Below are 20,939 nucleotides of genomic sequence, written 5' to 3'. Positions count from 1 at the left end.
TTGTTATTGTACAGGGGGAGTAGCCTGTGGTGTCCTGTTATTATTATACTGGAGGAGCAGCCTGTGGTGTACTGTTGTTGTTGTTGTTTATTATTATTATACAGGGGGAGCTGCCTGTGGTGTCCTGTTATTGTTGTTATTATTATTATACTGGAGGAGCAGCCTGTGGTGTCATGTTGTTATTATTATTATTATTATTATTATTGTTGCAGTGATATGTGATTTCATCATTTGTGCAGAGTCACATATTACCAGAGACTGATGGAATTCTGTATTGTTTGTCCCTTGTTTCCTCCATTCTGGTGCCCTGTCCCTGTATTATTACCCTCTTCTTTTTTCTTTTACTATTGGTGTAACATTATGCAGTTCAGCGTTATGTGACGGCCTCTAAGGAGCCTTATTACTTGTGTTCTCTGTGATTTGTCTTATATTTATTCCTAGACACTACATCTGTGAGGAACCTTTGTCTTTATTATACATATTCTGTATTCTCACTGATTAACTGAGGATGGATACGGACAGGAGTCAGAAGACTGAGATGATAATAAATATCACCCTGGAGATCATCTACCTGCTGACTGGAGAGGTGAGGGGATCTGGGAGCGTCACAATGACGTCACTTATATCTATAGTAATAATACAGGGACATGACTGGGGAGGTGAGGAGATCTGGGAGCGTCACAGTAACATCACATATCTATAGTAATAATATGTGGACATGACTGGGGAAATGAGGGGATCTGGGAGGGTCACAGTGACATCACTTATCTATAGTAATAATACAGGGACATGACTGGGGAGGTGAGGGAATCTGGGAGTGTCACAGTGACATCACTTCTATCAATAGTAATAATACAGGGACATGACTGGGTCGATCAGGGAATCTGGGAGCATCACAGTGACGTTACTTATATCTATAGTAATAATACAGGGACATGACTGGGGAAGAAAGGGGAAATGGGAGTATCACAGTGACGTTACTTATATCTATAGTAATAATACAGGGACATGACTGGGGAGGTGAGGGGATCTGAGAGCGTTACAGTGATGTCACATAGCTATAGTAATAATATAGGGTCAAGACTGGGGAGGTGAGGTGATCTGGGAGTGTCACAGTGAAATCACTTATATCTATAGTAATAATACAGGGACATGACTGGGAAGGTGAGGGGATATGGGAGCGTCACAGTGACATCACTTATATCTATAGAAATAATACAGGTGCATGACTGGGGAGGTGAGGGGATCTGGGAGCGTCACAGTGATGTCACATAGTTATAGTAATAATACAGGGACATGACTGGGGAGGCGAGGGGATCTGGGGGTGTCACAGTGACATCACATATCTATAGTAATAATACAGGGACATGACTGGGGAGGTGAGGGGATCTGGGAGAGTTACAGTGACATCACATATCTATAGTAATAATACAGGGACATGATGGGGAGGTGAGGGGATCTGGGAGCATCACAGTGACATCACTTATATCTGTAGTAATAATACAGGGACATGACTGGGGACATGAGGGGATTTGGGAGTGTCACAATGACATCACTTATTTCTCTAGTAAAAATACAGGAACATGACTGGGGAGGTGAGGGGATCTGGGAGCGTCACTGTGACATCACTTATATCTATAGTAATAATACAGGGACATGACTGGGGAGGTGAGGGGATCTGGGAGTGTCACAGTGACATCACTTATATCTATAGTAATAATACAGGGACATGACTGGGAAGGTGAGGGGATTTGGGAGTGTCATAGTGACATCACTTATATCTCTAGTAATAATACAGGGACATGACTGGGGAGGTGAGGGGATCAGGGAACGTCACTGTGACATCACTTTTATCTATAGTAATAATACAGGGACATGACTAGGGAGGTGAGGGGCTCTGGGAGCGTCACAGTGACATCACTTATATCTATAGTAATAATACAGGGACATGACTGGGGAGGTGATGGGGTCTGAGAGTGTCAAAGTGACATCACTTTTATCTATAGTAATAATACAGGGACATGACTGGGGAGGTGAGGTTATCTGGTTAGGTGAGGTGGTCTGGGAGTATCACAGTGACATTACTTATATCTATAGTAATAATACAGAGACATGACTGGGGAGGTGAGGGCATCTGGGAGCGTCACAGTGACATCACATATCTATAGTAATACAGTGACATGATTGGGGAGGTGAGGGGTTCTGGGAGTGTCACAGTGACACCACTTATATCTATAGTACACTTTTATCTTTAGTAATACAGTGACATGACTAGGGAGGTGAGAGGATCTGGGAGCGTCACAGTGACATCACTTATATCTACAGTAATAATGCAGGGGCATGACGGGAGGCGAGGGGATCTGGGAGTGTCACAGTGACATCAGTTATATCTATAGTAATAATACAGGGACATGACTGGGGAGGTGAGGGGATCTTGGAGCGTCACAGTGATGTCACATATCTATAATAATAATAATAATAATAATAATACAGGGGCATGACAGAGTAGGTGTGGGGATCTGGGCGTGTTACAGTGACATCACATATCTATAGTAATAATACAGAGGCATGATGGGAAGGTGAGGGGATCTGCGAGCGTCACAGTGACATCACTTGTATCTATAGTAATAATACAGGGACGTGACTGGGGAGGTGAAGAGATATGGAAGTTTATACAATGATATTTGATATGTCCCCCTATACCCAGGGTTACACGGTAGTGAGGAAGACATCCGGTAAGTTCGAGACACCCAGCAGCTGTCCCCGTGTGTCAGGAAGACTGAGCAGAACCCAGAGCCCCATCACGGTGCCTCCACCTCACTCACTGATACATGAGAGACACAATAACCAGAAGATCCTAGAACTCACCAACAAGATCATTCAGCTGCTGACTGGAGAGGTGACTGCTGGGAATGGGACATTATACAGTAACACCGGGGAACGTGTCTGGGTGATGACTGGAGAGGTGACTGCTGGGAATGGGACATTATACAGTAACACCAGGGGATGTGTCTGGGTGATGACTGGAGAGGTGACTGCTGGGAATGGGGCATTATACAGTAACACCAGGGGATGTGCCTGGGTGATGACTGGAGAGGTGACTGCTGGGAATTGGGCATTATACAGTAACACCAGGTGATGTGTCTGGGTGATGATTGGAGAGGTGACTGCTGGGAATGGGACATTATACAGTAACACCAGGGGATGTGTCTGGGTGATGACTGGAGAGGTGACTGCTGGGAATGGGGCATTATACAGTAACACCAGGGGATGTGTCTGGGTGATGACTGGAGAGGTGACTGCTCGGAATGGGGCATTATACAGTAACACCAGGGGATGTGTCTGGGTGATGACTGTATCACTGTGTGTGTCAGGTTCCTATTAGGTGTCAGGATGTCACTGTCTATGTCTCCATGCAGGAGCGGGAGTATATAGAGGAACACAGGGCTCTGTACAAGGACATGATGATGGAGAATCACCGGCCCCTCACATCACTGGGTAAGAGGAGACTGTCATGTATTGTACAAGGGAGAGCAGGTATGGGGGCCCCTATATACACACATAATCTGATAATCACATATATACAATGTACTCAGTCACTTTGTGTCTCCTACAGATGGACCCGGTAACAGAGATACCCCAGAGAGATGTCCCCGTCCTCTGTATTCCCAGGATTGTACAGAGGAGAATCACAGGATCCCACAGGAGGATCAGGTAGGTGGGATTTAGGGTCTCGCCAATATACCAAAGTGACTGTAACTATGTGATCTGTAGAGGAGCTGTGTGTGTCTTATACACTGATATTATACTGTTTACTATCAAATAATGAAATAAGCCTTATTATAAAGTGTTCATTATTGTTGGTATTTAGGGTGAAGATAGGAGTAATGTGACTGATATGAAGGTAGAAGATATAGAGGGAGAAGATGAGACATATGTGACTGATATGAAAGCAGAAGATATAGAGGGAGAAGAAGAGATGTATGTGACTGATATGAAGGCAGAAGATATAGAGGGAGAAGAAGAGACGTATGTGACTGATATAAAGGCAGAAGATATAGAGGGAGAAAAAGAGACGTATGTGACTGATATGAAAGCAGAAGATATAGAGGGAGAAGAAGAGATGTATGTGACTGATATGAAGGCAGAAGATATAGAGGGAGAAGAAGAGACGTGTGTGACTGATATGAAGGCAGAAGATACAGAGGGAGAAGAAGAGACGTATGTGACTGATATGAAGACAGAAGATATAGAGGGAGAAGAAGAGACGAATGTGACTGATATAAAGGCAGAAGATATAGAGGGAGAAGAAGAGACGTATGTGACTGATATAAAGGCAGAAGATATAGAGGGAGAAGAAGAGACGTATGTGACTGATATGAAGTCAGAAGATATAGAGGGAGAAGAAGAGACGTATGTGACTGATATGAAGGCAGAAGATATAGAGGGAGAAGAAGAGACGTGTGTGACTGATATGAAGGCAGAAGATATAGAGGAAGAAGAAGAGACGTATGTGAAGGGTGATTTGCAGTGTAAGGAGGAGGAAATCCCTACAGATATCAACACAGGTGAGCAATAAACACTTTATTTTATTTATTTACAGTTCCTTATATAGCGCATCAAATTCTGTTGCTCTTTACAATTGGAAACAGTGATAAAATAAAACCAAACGAGTGAAAACAGTGAGATAACAAGAATAGGTAATAACAGAAATTCATAGAGGTAGGACGGCCCTGCTTTCAAGCTTACAATCTATAGGGAAGTAGGCATTGATAGACAAGGATAGGTGTTGACTATTGCAAAAAGGTCCACCAGATTGCAAAAGTCCTTGGTGGGCTGTATGATATGGTTACACAGCAATGTTGGCCTGGTGTCGGGAGGATGGGAAAGTGAAGAAAGTAAAAACATGTGAGGTTATGTGTGGACTCTACAGTGGGGATGTAATTGGAAAGTAAAGTATATGAAGCTATGTGGGCATTTCCAGAATTCGATAAACTCACCTTCAGGAATTGCTTAAAGTTTTGGAGACTAGAGGCGAGTCTTATTGTGCGTGGGAGGGCATTCCACTTTTTTATTACAGAATAGAGTCCCATATTCTCCTTCCTCAGTCACTACAGCAATATCTCATTCTACACCCTTTTCTGTCAGTACAAACTAATGAGAGATATGTATCTGACCATTGGAGGAGTCCAGAGCCATCAGCCCCTATTATACTCCTGCTCTCCCATTCACATCATGTCACTGTATGTTACCAGCCCAGAGATCTGACCAGTCTCCTCACGACACTCTCTGGTGTATCATATACATCAGGGGACATCAGCCCCTATTATACTCCTGCTCTCCCCCTCACATCATGTAATTTTGTGTTACCAGTCCAGAGATCTGACCAGTCTCCTACCCATACACTCTGGTGTATCTCATACATCAGTAGCCATCAGCCCCTATTATACTCCTGCTCTCCCCCTCACATCATGTCACTGTATGTTACCAGCCCAGAGATCTGACCAGTCTCCTCACGACACTCTCTGGTGTATCATATACATCAGGGGACATCAGCCCCTATTATACTCCTGCTCTCCCCCTCACATCATGTAATTTTGTGTTACCAGTCCAGAGATCTGACCAGTCTCCTACCCATACACTCTGGTGTATCTCATACATCAGGAGCCATCAGCCCCTATTATACTCCTGCTCCCCCTCACGTCATATCACTGTGTGTTACCAGCCCAGAGATCTGACCAGTCTCCTCCCCACACTCTCTGGTGTATCTCATACATCAGGAGTCATCAGCCCCTATTATACTCCTGCTCTCTCCCTCACATCATGTCACTGTGTGTTACCAGCCCAGAGATCTGACCAGTCTTCTTCCCACACTCTATGGTGTATGTTATACATCAGGAGCCATCAGCCCCTATTATACTCCTGCTCTCCCCCTCACATCATGTCACTGTGTGTTACCAGCCCAGAGATCTGACTTGTCTCCTCCCCACACTCTCTGGTGTATCTCATACATCAGGGGACATCAGCCCCTATTATACTCCTGCTTTCTCCCTCACATCATGTCACTGTGTGTTACCAGCCCAGAGATCTGACCAGTCTCTTCCCCCATACTCTCTGGTGTATCTCATACATCAGGAGCCATCAGCCTGTATTATAATCCTGCTCTCCCCTCACATCATGTCACTGTGTTACTAGCTCCGAGAACTGACCAGTCTCCTCCCCACACTCTCTAGTGTATCTCATACATCAGTAGCCATCAGTCCCTATTATAGTCCTGCTCTCCCCCTCACATCATGTCACTGTGTGTTACCAGCACAGAGATCTGACTTGTCTCCTCCCCACACTCTCTGGTGTATCTCATACATCAGGGGACCTCAGCCCCTATTATACTCCTGCTCTCCCCCTCACATCATGTCACTGTGTGTTACCAGCCCAGAGATCTGACCAGTCTCCTGCCTACACACTCTGGTGTATCTCATACATCAGGAGCCATCAGCCCCTATTATACTCCTGCTCTCCACCTCACATCATGTCACTGTGTGTTACCAGCCCAGAAATCTGACCAGTCTCCTCCCCACACACTCTGGTGTATCTCATGCATCAGGAGCCATCAGCCCCTATTATACTCCTGCTCTCCCCCTCACATCATGTCACTGTGTGTTACCAGCCAAGAGATCTGACCAGTCTCCTTCCCACACACTCTGGTGTATCTCATACATCAGGAGCCATCAGCCCCTATTATACTCCTGCTCTCCCCCTCACATCATGTCACTGTGTGTTACCAGCCCAGAGATCTGAACAGTCTCCTCCCCACACTCTCTGGTGTATCATATACATCAGGGGACATCAGCCCCTATTATACTCCTGCTCTCCCCCTCACATCATGTAATTTTGTGTTACCAGTCCAGAGATCTGACCAGTCTCCTACCCATACACTCTGGTGTATCTCATACATCAGGAGCCATCAGCCCCTATTATACTCCTGCTCCCCCTCACGTCATATCACTGTGTGTTACCAGCCCAGAGATCTGACCAGTCTCCTCCCCACACTCTCTGGTGTATCTCATACATCAGGAGTCATCAGCCCCTATTATACTCCTGCTCTCTCCCTCACATCATGTCACTGTGTGTTACCAGCCCAGAGATCTGACCAGTCTTCTTCCCACACTCTATGGTGTATGTTATACATCAGGAGCCATCAGCCCCTATTATACTCCTGCTCTCCCCCTCACATCATGTCACTGTGTGTTACCAGCCCAGAGATCTGACTTGTCTCCTCCCCACACTCTCTGGTGTATCTCATACATCAGGGGACATCAGCCCCTATTATACTCCTGCTTTCTCCCTCACATCATGTCACTGTGTGTTACCAGCCCAGAGATCTGACCAGTCTCTTCCCCCATACTCTCTGGTGTATCTCATACATCAGGAGCCATCAGCCTGTATTATAATCCTGCTCTCCCCTCACATCATGTCACTGTGTTACTAGCTCCGAGAACTGACCAGTCTCCTCCCCACACTCTCTAGTGTATCTCATACATCAGTAGCCATCAGTCCCTATTATAGTCCTGCTCTCCCCCTCACATCATGTCACTGTGTGTTACCAGCACAGAGATCTGACTTGTCTCCTCCCCACACTCTCTGGTGTATCTCATACATCAGGGGACCTCAGCCCCTATTATACTCCTGCTCTCCCCCTCACATCATGTCACTGTGTGTTACCAGCCCAGAGATCTGACCAGTCTCCTGCCTACACACTCTGGTGTATCTCATACATCAGGAGCCATCAGCCCCTATTATACTCCTGCTCTCCACCTCACATCATGTCACTGTGTGTTACCAGCCCAGAGATCTGACCAGTCTCCTCCCCACACACTCTGGTGTATCTCATGCATCAGGAGCCATCAGCCCCTATTATACTCCTGCTCTCCCCCTCACATCATGTCACTGTGTGTTACCAGCCAAGAGATCTGACCAGTCTCCTTCCCACACACTCTGGTGTATCTCATACATCAGGAGCCATCAGCCCCTATTATACTCCTGCTCTCCCCCTCACATCATGTCACTGTGTGTTACCAGCCCAGAGATCTGAACAGTCTCCTCCCCACACTCTCTGGTGTATCATATACATCAGGGGACATCAGCCCGTATTATACTCCTGCTCTCCCCCTCACATCACGTAATTTTGTGTTACCAGTCCAGAGATCTGACCAGTCTCCTACCCACACACTCTGGTGTATCTCATACATCAGGAACCATCAGCCCCTATTATACTCCTGCTCTCCCCCTTACATCATGCCACTGTGTGTTACCAGCCCAGAGATCTGACCAGTCTCCTTCCCACACACTCTGGTGTATCTCATACATCAGGAGCCATCAGCCCCTATAATACTCCTGCTCTCCCCCTCACATCATGTCACTGTGTGTTACCAGCCCAGAGATCTGACCAGTCTCTTCCCCCATATTCTCTGGTGTATCTCATACATCAGGAGCCATCAGCCTGTATTATACTCCTGCTCTCCCCTCACATCATGTCACTGTGTTACTAGCTCAGAGAACTGACCAGTCTCCTCCCCACACTCTCTGGTGTATTTCATACATCAGTAGCCATCAGTCCCTATTATACTCCTGCTCTCCCCCTCACATCATGTCACTGTGTGTTACCAGCCCAGAGATCTGAACAGTCTCCTCCCCACACTCTCTGGTGTATCATATACATCAGGGGACATCAGCCCGTATTATACTCCTGCTCTCCCCCTCACATCACGTAATTTTGTGTTACCAGTCCAGAGATCTGACCAGTCTCCTACCCACACACTCTGGTGTATCTCATACATCAGGAACCATCAGCCCCTATTATACTCCTGCTCTCCCCCTTACATCATGCCACTGTGTGTTACCAGCCCAGAGATCTGACCAGTCTCCTTCCCACACACTCTGGTGTATCTCATACATCAGGAGCCATCAGCCCCTATTATACTCCTGCTCTCCCCCTCACATCATGTCACTGTGTGTTACCAGCCCAGAGATCTGACCAGTCTCTTCCCCCATATTCTCTGGTGTATCTCATACATCAGGAGCCATCAGCCTGTATTATACTCCTGCTCTCCCCTCACATCATGTCACTGTGTTACTAGCTCAGAGAACTGACCAGTCTCCTCCCCACACTCTCTGGTGTATTTCATACATCAGTAGCCATCAGTCCCTATTATACTCCTGCTCTCCTCCTCACATCATGTCACTGTGTGTTATCAGCCCAGAGATCTGACCAGTCTTCTTCCCACACTCTATGGTGTATGTTATACATCAGGAGCCATCAGCACCTATTATACTCCTGCTCTCCCCCTCACATCATGTAATTTTGTGTTACCAGCCCAGAGATCTGACCAGTCTCCTCCCCACACTCTCTGGTGTATCTCATACATCAGGAGCCATCAGCCCCTATTATACTCCTGCTCTCACCCTCACATCATGTCACTGTATGTTACCAGCCCAGAGATCTGACCAGTCTCCTCACGACACTCTCTGGTGTATCATATACATCAGGGGACATCAGCCCCTATTATACTCCTGCTCTCCCCCTCACATCATGTAATTTTGTGTTACCAGTCATGAGATTTGACCAGTCTCCTCCCCACACACTCTGGTGTATCTCATACATCAGGAGCCATCAGCCCCTATTATACTCCTGCTCCCCCTCATGTCATATCACTGTGTGTTACCAGCCCAGAGATCTGACCAGTCTCCTCCCCACACTCTCTGGTGTATCTCATACATCAGGAGCCATCAGCCCCTATTATACTCCTGCTCTCCCCCTCACATCATGTCACTGTGTGGTTACCAGCCCAGAGATCTGACCAGTCTCCTCCCCACACTCTCTGGTGTATCATATACATCAGGGGACATCAGCCCCTATTATACTCGTGCTCTCCCCCACACATCATGTAATTTTGTGTTACCAGTCCAGAGATCTGACCAGTCTCCTCCCCACACACTCTGGTGTATCTCATACATCAGGAGCCTTCAGCCCCTATTATACTCCTGCTCTCCCCTTCACATCATGTCACTGTGTGTTACCAGCCCAGAGATCTGACCAGTCTCCTCCCCACACTCTCTGGTGTATCTCATACATCAGTAGCCATCAGCCCCTATTATACTCCTGCTCCCCCTCACGTCATATCACTGTGTGTTACCAGCCCAGAGATCTGACCAGTCTCCTCCCCACACTCTCTGGTGTATCTCATACATCAGGAGCCATCAGCCCCTATTATACTCCTGCTCTCCCCCTCACATCATGTCACTGTGTGTTACCAGCCCAGAGATCTGACCAGTCTCCTCCCCACACTCTCTGGTGTATCTCATACATCAGGAGCCATCATACTCTATTATACTCCTGTTCTCCCCTCTCATCATGTCACTGTATGTTACCATCCCAGAGATCTGACCAGTCTCCTCACGACACTCTCTGGTGTATCATATACATCAGGAGCCATCAGCCCCTATTATACTCCTGTTCTCCCCTCACATCATGTCACTGTATGTTACCAGCCCAGAGATCTGACCAGTCTCCTCCCCACACTCTCTGGTGTATCATATACATCAGGGGATATCAGCCCCCTATTATACTCCTGCTCTTCCTCTCACATCATGTCACTGTGTGTTACCAGCCCAGAGATCTGACCAGTCTCCTCCCCACACTCTCTGGTGTATCTCATACATCAGGAGCCATCAGCCCCTATTATACTCCTGCTCTCCCCCTCACATCATGTCACTGTGTGTTACCAGCCCAGAGATCTGACCAGTCTCCTCCCCGCACTCTCTGGTGTATCTCATACATCAGGAGCCATCATCCACTATTATACTCCTGCTCTCCCCCTCACATCATGTCACTGTGTGTTGTCAGCCCAGAGATCTGACCAGTCTACACCCCACACTTTCTCATACATCAGAAGACATCTGTTACTATTCTTCTCCTTCTCCTGTTATAGCAGTGAGCAGCACAGTTTGTGTAATTGCAAGCATTACTGAATCACAGAGGTGAGGTTGTGGGTTCAAGTCCCTTACTGCATGGAGTTTGTATTTTCTCCCTGTTCTTTTATGGGTTTCCTCCCACAATCCAAAAATTATACCAGCTGAGCAACTAGTGTATATGTGTTTGCGTATGTGGTAAGGAATATAGGCCCTCATTCCGAGTTGATCGCTCGCAAGGCGATTTTAGCAGAGTTACACACGCTAAGCCGCCGCCTACTGGGAGTGTATCTTAGCATCTTAAAATTGCGACCGATGTATTCGCAATATTGCGATTACTAACTACTTAGCAGTTTCAGAGTAGCTTCAGACTTACTCTGCCTGTGCGATCAGTTCAGTGCTTGTCGTTCCTGTTTTGACGTCACAAACACACCCAGCGTTCGCCCAGACACTCCCCCGTTTCCCCGGCCACTCCTGCGTTTTTTCCGGAAACGGTAGCGTTTTTTCCCGCACGCCCATAAAACGGCCTGTTTCCGCCCAGTAACACCCATTTCCTGTCAATCACATTACGATCGCCGGAGCGAAGAAAAAGCCGTGAGTAAAAATACTATCTTGATTGTAAAATTACTTGGCGCAGTCGCAGTGCGAATATTGCGCATGCATACTAAGCGGAATTTCACTGCGATGCGATGAAAAATACCGAGCGATCAACTCGGAATGAGGGCCATAGACTGTTAGCCCCTGGGACTGAGGTAAGTGAGCGGATATTCTCTGTAAAGTGCTGAGGAATATGTATGTACTATATATGGATAACTGGTAGCGAATGATCATACATACCCCTGATCTGATCAGCTCCGGCTGCCAGGTTTGTATGCTGTCCCTCATGTGGGTGTGACTGACCTCCCCCTGACCTTAGCTGCTGCCCTGATCTTGTGCTTCTCACGCTGTGCACCAGAAATGCGTCATTCCCAGCACTGCTAACAGTACATTACGCGTATACTGCCCACTGTGTGCGAGCCTGGAGGCAGCAGTATTCCGTCACCTGATGTGAGGATACGGGGCTCACAGATCATTTCCAGTATTAGATGGAAAGGTGAAATGTTTATGTTTAAGGACAAGTTGCACCACTGCATGGCACTCAGTAACAGGAGCAGAGAGTCCAGTAATGGTCCGTGGCTCGGGACAGTCTGCCGTTGATCCAACGTACGTTTCAGCAGGGGTGATGTATAGAGGCAGTGACCAGGATAAGGGGCCGGTGACAGGTCTAAATAATCCCAAAGTTATTTGTCCCACACGGCCTCTTGGCAGAGCATCAACGCTTATCCACTATCAGAGACAATCACTGACTGCAAAGCTCTCCGGTAGCCATTCTTACCCCCTCTCACCCCTAATAGCGTAATCACTCAGGAGTGTCTGATGCTCCCCTTCCACCCATGACTTAAAATAATAGTCCCAGTAAAGAATAATACATTTTGACATGAATAACTTGATTGCATTTTCATAAACTGAATCTGATAGATATATTGTGTATTGTATATTTGCTTAGTTCTTATAATGTAGTAAGGGGAATGGGTCACCTCAATCTGCTCCCACCTGCTCTGCCCTGCTCCCTTCTGTCCAGTCCCTCCCCCAGCTGTGACTCCTGACTTCATCTTTGCTCTCCTCTCCGTCCCCTCAAAATACAAGACAAAAGTGTAGGAAACAGATACTTATCACCCACCCAAAAGCTCAGACAGATCACAGAGCAGATGTGTGGTTACGTTCTACAAAGATGGGCGACACAAAGATATTACAGAGACACTGGCAGGTACTTTGTGCAGATGAAGATTTAGACAAAGGTGTGGGAGATACAATCTCCAGCTGGAGAAGATCAAGAAATCACTTTTTCAATGGACAACTAGTATATGGACAATTGACAGTTGTGAGCTATTCGTTCATTATTTCTCCGGCTGGGTCCACAGGTTATCCACAGGATAACAATGGGCTATGATGGAGCGACAGCGGATTGGCACCAAAGATCACAAGCTTTCAGTCCTCCCAGGATGCAATGGGATCCCCGCCCACTGGCTCAGGCAAATCAGTTTTTTGTTTGGTGCGGCAGGAGCCGGACCATGGTCACAGGGCTGCTGTGTTCTGCCAGCCCTAAGCTTTATTATTATATTTTTAATAGTCTAACTATGTTTTTGAGTGATCTTTCCTAACAGCGTCTTAAACGCATATTGGAAAGAGTCGCTCCAACAACGCTTACCCACGGTACGAGTACTGTGTCGACGGGCGTCTGTGTCTGATATACTAGCAGGTCCACCAGACGTTACCAGGCTGTGGCCGGAGCACAGGGAGAAGGTAAGGCACCGGTTCCACTTAGAAGGGGAATACGGACACAGCCGCACTGGTTTGGGAGGAGACTACCAAACAGTAGCTGATGCACCGCCACCACGGATGCTCCAGAGCTAGGCTTTAGGGATCATAAAGTGCCAGGAATGGTATGAGGCTGGGATCCCTAGGGTTGATGTCAGCATGGGCAGTCAGACGCTCTCCTGTTCGCCCCTCCCCCCAGTTCATGACCAGTTTCCGTCGGTCTCCTGCCATGAACTGTTGCCTCACTTCCGTCTCAGACGCTACCACGAGGTGTCTCGGTCGCAGCATAGGCAGCTGCGTCTGTGTACACTAAACTCTACCGCGAGGAGACCCAGTCGCAGGACAGGCGTCTGCAGAGGCGGATTGGCCATAGGGTTTACAGGGAAGATTCCCGGCGGGCCGACGCACCTGTGGGGCCTGTTTTGTTTGAGGACATGTGGTCCTTTTTATAGACATAATGAATAAGATGCAAAATAATCACTTAGCCTGTGATTGCAGATGATCTAGTGTATGCTCTGTCTGCCTGCTTGGCTGACATATAAGATTGAGTGACTAGTGATTGGGATACGGTTGGTGTAATAAGCAAGAAAATATATCTTTCTAAAGAATGATATAGTTTCCTAAATTCTGAAGGTGTGTCATATAATGTGCTCATTATATTTAATTTTATTTCTTTTTAACTTCCCCCTTGATGCTGGACATGCCCACTATCTGGAAAGTCTTGGGGGGAGGGTGCTGCTGCCATGGCCCATGGCTAGACCTTATACCTCTGGTGCTGCCCATGCAGGGCCACTAGTACAAATTTTTCCAGGGCCGCTTTTTGTTCCCAATCCGCCCCTGGGCGTCTGTATGACCGGTGCGCTTGTATGCACAGTACGTCTGTGTTCACTTAATGTTCCCGGAGCGACAGTGTACACTAGTATCGTCTGGATCCACTCGGCGTTTGCTAACATATTGATCGATCTTGGAAGTGAGGTGAGTCTCCCTGTATCCCACTCTACTGAGTACAGGTTATACAGCACTACAATTCTTTCTACTTTTGTCAGTATGAATAGTTAAATTTAAGTGCCTATTGCATATGAGTCTGTACATTACTGTGGTTTTCTTCGCATTGCGTCTGAATACGTTCGGATCTGTTGTGCTCAAATGACTAATATATAACATGTGACTGACTGCTAGTGTGATTGCTGACTTTATATATGTTTGTCAGTGGTTTCTTTTGAACCTCAATGCTGGTGCATGGGATGGGGTCAGATTGATATCACTTTAATAAAGTAAAGTGATTACAGTCACTTACTGTGTAGTACACTGTGAAAAGCTGACAATTTATCATGTCTAAGAGCGGCAAAAGTGACGAGGTTACACTGACAGTAACACCAACACTTATAACATGTTTGTCCTGCAAAACGGGATTATCCTCTCAGGATCTGGCACATGATGTGCAAATTGTTTTGATTTTCAGCAGATTGCAAGGTAGATCCCTGTTCAACTGCAGGTAGATCCACCTTGGGCGATGTTTGCACAGACCGTGTCCAGTATAGCTGAACTGGTAATTCCTACAGCTTCAATACCAGCAGTAGGATACACTATTAACCCATACATGCAGCTCCCTTATTACGGTATATCCACTACAGCTCAGGATACACAGCAAGCTGATAAACCGGGTGTAAATAAATCATCAAATTCACAGGCTACACAGGATGATACATCAGATGATGATAGCTCTATGTACTCTGCTTCATCATGTCAAGAACAGGTGGAAGGTATCAGCTCAGTGGATATAGCTGAATTAATTGGAGCAATGAAGGCTATTCTGTCCTTAGAGGATTCAGCAGAGCCAGTGTTAAAAACTAAGGCACCTATGTTTAAACGTCCCAAAACAGTTAGGGTCGAGTTTCCAGGATCAGATCAGCTGACGAAAATCATGGAAGAAGCTTGGGCTGCACCCAATAAAAATATAGAATTCCCAGAAAATGGGATTCCAATTACCCTTTTCCAACTGGGAACTGTTTAAAAAGGGAAGTGCCTCCTAAGGTAGATACGCATGTCATTCGATTAGTGCGAAAATTTATATTGCCTTTGCAGTCAACGTCATTGAATGATGTCACAGAAAGGAGAGTGGATGGGTTTTTTAAAACCATATTTTCACTGTCGGGGGTAGTCATAAGGCCAGCTATGGCTTCAGCTTGGATGGCAAAAGCAGTAGCTGAATGGGCTGAGGTACTGGAAGACGGGCTTTCAGCACCTACCCATATAGCTCACATGAAACAGGCTGCAGTATTCTTAGAAGAAGCGGCAATAGATATGGGTACTATTGCTTCTAAAGTATCAGCCTTAACAGAAGCTGCTCGCAGAGCAGTTTGGCTGCGCACGTGGAAAGCTGATTCAGAATTGAAAAAGGTTCTGGAATCTTTGCCTTTTGTGGGGAATATTCTGTTTGGTAAGGAATTGACAGATATTCTGGAATCAGAGGCAGAATCCAAGAAGGTCAGGTTTCCTGCCACATATAACCCAGACCTAAGGGTCCGGTTTTTTGGCCATTTCGCAAGGAAAAGCAAAAGGAAAAAGTGATCGTAAGCAGCCCCAATACAATAAGTTTGGTAAGGCAAAGAAGCATTAGGCCACCAGAGGGCCAGCTTCCAACCCAGAAGATAAGCCATCAGCCTGATGGTGCGGGCCTCCGCCTGGGGGACCCCAGGGTAGGGGGCCGACTTCTTCCTTTTGCACAGATATGGCAGCAGTCTACAACAGATGCCTGGGTGCAAGAAGTGGTATCTCTGGGTTATGTTTTCCCTTTCAAGAAGCAGCCTCCTCAAAAGTTCTTCTGCACCAGCCCGTTTCGGATAGAGGCGAAGGCCAGAGCCCTGCAAGAAGGAGTTCAGAAATTGCTTCAGTCAGGATTAATTATTCCAGTACCCCCTGCACAATGGGGACAGGGTTTTTACTCCATCCTGTTTTTGGTTCAGAAACCAAATGGGTCGTTTCGGACGATTCTCAATCTCAAAATGTTAAACAAATAAATTTTGGTTCCACATGGAGACATTACGCTCCATAGTTTTAGCCATGGAACCAGGGGATTACATGGTATCCCTAGATATACAGGATGCTTACCTGCATGTTCCTATAGCACTGTCTCATCAGTGTTACCTTAGGTTCGCCATCCTCCATCAACATTTTCAGTTCCAGGCCTTACCCTTTGGGTTAGCCACAGCTTCCAGAATATTTACCAAGATTATGGTGGTTATGGCAGCTTATCTCCGAAAGCAGGGGATAAGGATTTTTCCATACCTCGACGATATTTTCATCCTGACACTGTCCCAGGAATTGTGCTTGGGCCATCTCCAGCAGACAATAACTTGTCTACAGAGCCACGGATGGCTCATACATTGGGCAAAGTCATCTCTGATTCCATCACAACAGATGATTCACTTGGGGGCTTTATTGGATTCAAGTTTACAGAAAATATTTTTCCCTCGGAACAAAATATCCAAGGTGCAGTTAAGGACTCAGGAGTTGTTACACAGTCAAACATTATCAATTCAACATTCGACATGGTGGAGTAGGCATATTTCCCCTCAAGACCTCTGCAGCATCTGATTCTGTCCAAATGGAATGGAGTACATCAGACGATAAAGTAACATACCATAGTACTTTCAGAAAAAGTAAGACATCCAATCTAGACAAGGGGAGACCCTTTTGGATATCCGATTGGGAGATCCTGACAACAGATGCCAGTATTCAGGGCTGGGGAGCAGTGTCCGGAAAATTATGGTTCCAAGGACAGTGAACCACAGAAGAAAGTTGCCTGCTAATAAACCTGTTGGAGCATCGGGCCATATACATGTCACTGATTCAGGCAAAAGACACTGCAAGGAAAACCAGTCCAGATCCGCTCAGACAATGCGACGGCAGTAGCGTACCTCAACCATCGGGGAGGGACTCGCAGCAAAAAAGCAATGAAGGAGGTAAGTCACATACTAAAATGGGCAGAACTCCATCTTCCAGCATTGTCCGCAGTGTTCATTCCGGGAGTCCTAAACTGGGAAGCGGATTTTCTCAGTCGACACGCCATTCAAGCAAGCGAATATGCTCTACACCCGGAAGTCTTTCAGACTCTGGTAGACAAGTGGGGTTTGCCAGAGATAGATCTCATGACGTCCCATCTGAACAACAAAGTGCCAGCATACGGGTCAAGAACAAAGGATCCCGGAGCGATCTTTGTGGACGCTCTATCAATGAAATGGGATTTTCATCTGGCATATCTGTTTCCTCCGATCATATTGCTACCCAAGGTGGTGTGGAAAATAAAGCAAGAAAAGGGTGCCGTGATTCTAATAGCTCCGGCTTGGCCCAGAAGGCATTGGTACATAGATCTGCAAAGTATGTCAATGGATGCTCCAATTCTGCTCCCTCAACGTCCAGATCTACTGATGCAGGGTCCTTGTTATCACAGGCAGCTGGATCGACTGTCGTTGATGGCGTGGTTCTTGAAACCTCTATCCTGAAGTCAAGAGGATTCTCACAACAGGTAATTTAAACAATGCTCAGAGCAAGGAAACCCTCCTCAGCTCGCATTTATCACCAAATATGGCAGACCTATATTTATTGGTGCAGTAAAGGAAATATAGACCCAAAATCTTTCCAAGTTTCCAGGGTCTTAGATTTCCTTCAAGCAGGAATGGATAAGGGTTTGAAGGTGGCTTCCTTGAGAGTGCAAGTATTAGCATTGACTGTATGGTTCCAAAAGAAAATTGCCAATTTACAGGATGTGCGTACTGTTTTCCAGAGAATGCTGCGCATTCAACCGGCTTTTGTTCCTCCGGCAGTGCCTTGGGACTTAAGTCTAGTTCTCATAGCCCTTCAAGTTGCTCTGTTTGAACCACTTAATAACGTGGATCTGAAATTGTTGACTGCTAAAGTTCTCTTTCTACTGACTATGACATCAGCTAGAAGAGTGTCAGATTTAGGAGCGCTGTCATGCCGTTCTCCTTTTCTGATTTTTTTTATCCAGATAAATCAGTTCTCAGAACTAGGTCTGGGTATCTTCCTAAGGTGGTGTCTAAATTCCACCTTAATGAAGAAATTATAGTCCCGGTTTTCAGGTATCGGGACTGTCTGCGGGAGAAGCGTTGCTGGACGTAGTTCGGGCGTTAAGGGTCTACGTGGATCGTACCAGTGCCATCAGAAAGACAGATTCTCTCTCCATTCTTTACGGATTTCACAAGAGAGGATGGCCTGCTACTAAACAGACGCTAGCAAGATGGCTTCGAATGACGATTTCAGAAGCGTATTCTCAAGCTGATCTCCCTGTTCCGGCTAATGTCTTGCTCACTCTACTCGTAAGGTAGGTCCTTCATGGGCAGCACAACATGGTGCTTCAGCAGAACAGATATGTAAGGCAGCCACATGGTCTTCCATTAACACTTTCATTAGACATTATGCCTTGTATACTTTTGCCTCTCATGACGCTAAATTCGGGCGCAAGGTTCTCCTGTCCAATCAGGAGTGTACCCACCACTAAATTGCTTTGGGCTAAATTGCTTTGAGAAATCCCATTGTTATCCTGTGGATAATCTGTGGACCCAGCCGAAGAAATATACGTTATGGTTGATAACGGTATTTCTCCTATGTCCACAGGTTCCACAGGGATCCCACCCTGATGCAACTGATTTGGGGATCTTTATACTCGCTAAACTCTTCCCTCTTGCATGGAAGGGTGTGCATGTGTGTTCTTCTCGCCTGAATAGGGCTCTACATGATGCTCTTGCCTAAATGCTTTGGAATACAACTGATTTGCCTGAGACAGTGGGCGGGGATATATGGACGAGCCCGTTGCATCCTGGGAGGACTGGAAGCTTGTGATCGTTTGATGCCAATCCGCTGTAGCTCCATCATATCCCATTGTTATCCTGTGGAACCTGTGGATATAGGAGAAATACCGTTATCAACGATAAGTTCTTACCATAACGTATATTTCTTCATCAATTTAGCAGGCAAAGGGTCTAGAGGTGATTCCAAGTGTTGAATTTGCATTTTTAAGCTGTTGCTGTGAACCCACAACATGCAGTCAAATGAGCTCTCATACAAGCTGCAGAAACAAAATCAGACAGATCGCAGGGACCTTCAGAGTGGCCAAATCATCAAATTTATATTGACCTAACCGTATAGTATCCCATCTTCCACCTATTGTATCACACCATTCTCCCCAAAATCTCCCTTTTTTTCAAACACACCAAACACATTTTCACTCAGTAAATTGGGATGTATTCCTCCCTTTCTAGAAATAATTCAGCAATCCTATATCCTGAAACCCCCCAAAAACCCTAAAAAAACTTTTTTGACCTTTTGTGTGTCGACCATGCCCACGTCAACCTAATGACCATGTCGACCTTCCATATATGTTGACCTAGACGTGTCAACTTTCGGTCAGTGTCGACCTACTTACTGTTGACCTTCAGTGGTCAAACTAGTGACTGTCGACCTAAAGACCGGATACCAGTTTAATTAGTTATTTTTAGATTTATATATTATATTTTAAGGCAGTAGTTCCCAAACTTGGTGCCGTGAGGCACTTCCAGAGGTGCTTCAGGTTGGTGGTCCAGCACTAGGGTGCCATGATTCAAGAAAGTTTGGGAACCACTGTTATAAGGCAATTCTTTCCTCTGCCACTGTAAATTGTGCGGCAGTATCAGCAAAGATGGTGTTGATGAGCTTCTGATTCAGTGTGGGGCTGAAGGGATCTGCCCACACAGAGAAGAAAAAGGGTGGACAGACAGTCCACGTGGAGACTGCTGTTAGAGCCCAGGGTGCCTGGAAGCCAGTGGGGGCTATGAGGCCACATTCTTATCCGCAAGAGGCAGGGAGAACCAGAATACTCTGAAACTGTATTTGAGTAGTTGTGGTTGCCAGGCCAAAGCCTGTGGAGATACCTGCAAGAAGCATGCAAGACTTTGAGACTTTGCACACAGACTAGCTGACCCACGCTCTAGCTGGACACAATTCGGCTGTCTAGTCACTGGCCAACTAGCTGGCATCTGTTGCCCCGCCTACAACAGTGTTTTGTCCTCTTCCCAACCACTACAAACCAATTACAGAAAACAAATCAATGACACACATGTGGCGCACCTGTGGGTTTGTGTGCTGTAATAGAAATCCAGAGGGAATGTGACCCTGACTGCAGCCTGTTCATTTGCCAGAAAAAGGGAGTACCAGCTTCCATTCCCAGTACATGTCACCACACCTTGCATTACATTTCTATCTTCTGCAGTGGAAGTACTATATCTAGGCAGATATCTTTGTGATCCATTGGCGTATAATTTCTAGTGAAGATGGCAGAATATTGCAATGTAAGAGGCTCTGAATGAGGCTTGATAGTAGGTACATTCTGCAGTCACTTAGATGGGAGCAGGCTCTTTCAGGAAGACAATGCATCACCCTACAGGTCTGGAGCCACCATATTATGGCTGGAGGAGCATTCCTCTGAGTCTGACATCAGAAATTGGACCCCTCATTTGCCATATCTGAACCCAGTAGCACTCCACTGGGGAATATTATAAATTGTACCTTATTATGGAGAGACATTCAATTTTCTGTACACTTATTCCCAACAGATG

At 46.3% G+C, this 20,939-nt stretch overlaps 1 protein-coding gene across 1 annotated transcript in view; it reads left to right on the top strand.

The window, feature by feature from the left end:
* LOC135054534 (zinc finger protein 850-like) overlaps window positions 1–20,939 on the top strand; it is a 234,762-nt gene that overhangs the window by 106,937 nt on the left and 106,886 nt on the right. The gene's annotated exons all lie outside the window — the stretch shown is intronic.

Source organism: Pseudophryne corroboree, chromosome 3 (genome assembly GCF_028390025.1).
Source record: "Pseudophryne corroboree isolate aPseCor3 chromosome 3, aPseCor3.hap2, whole genome shotgun sequence".
Classification (NCBI taxonomy): Eukaryota; Metazoa; Chordata; class Amphibia; order Anura; family Myobatrachidae; genus Pseudophryne; species Pseudophryne corroboree.
This window is presented reverse-complemented; position numbering and strand designations above follow the sequence as displayed.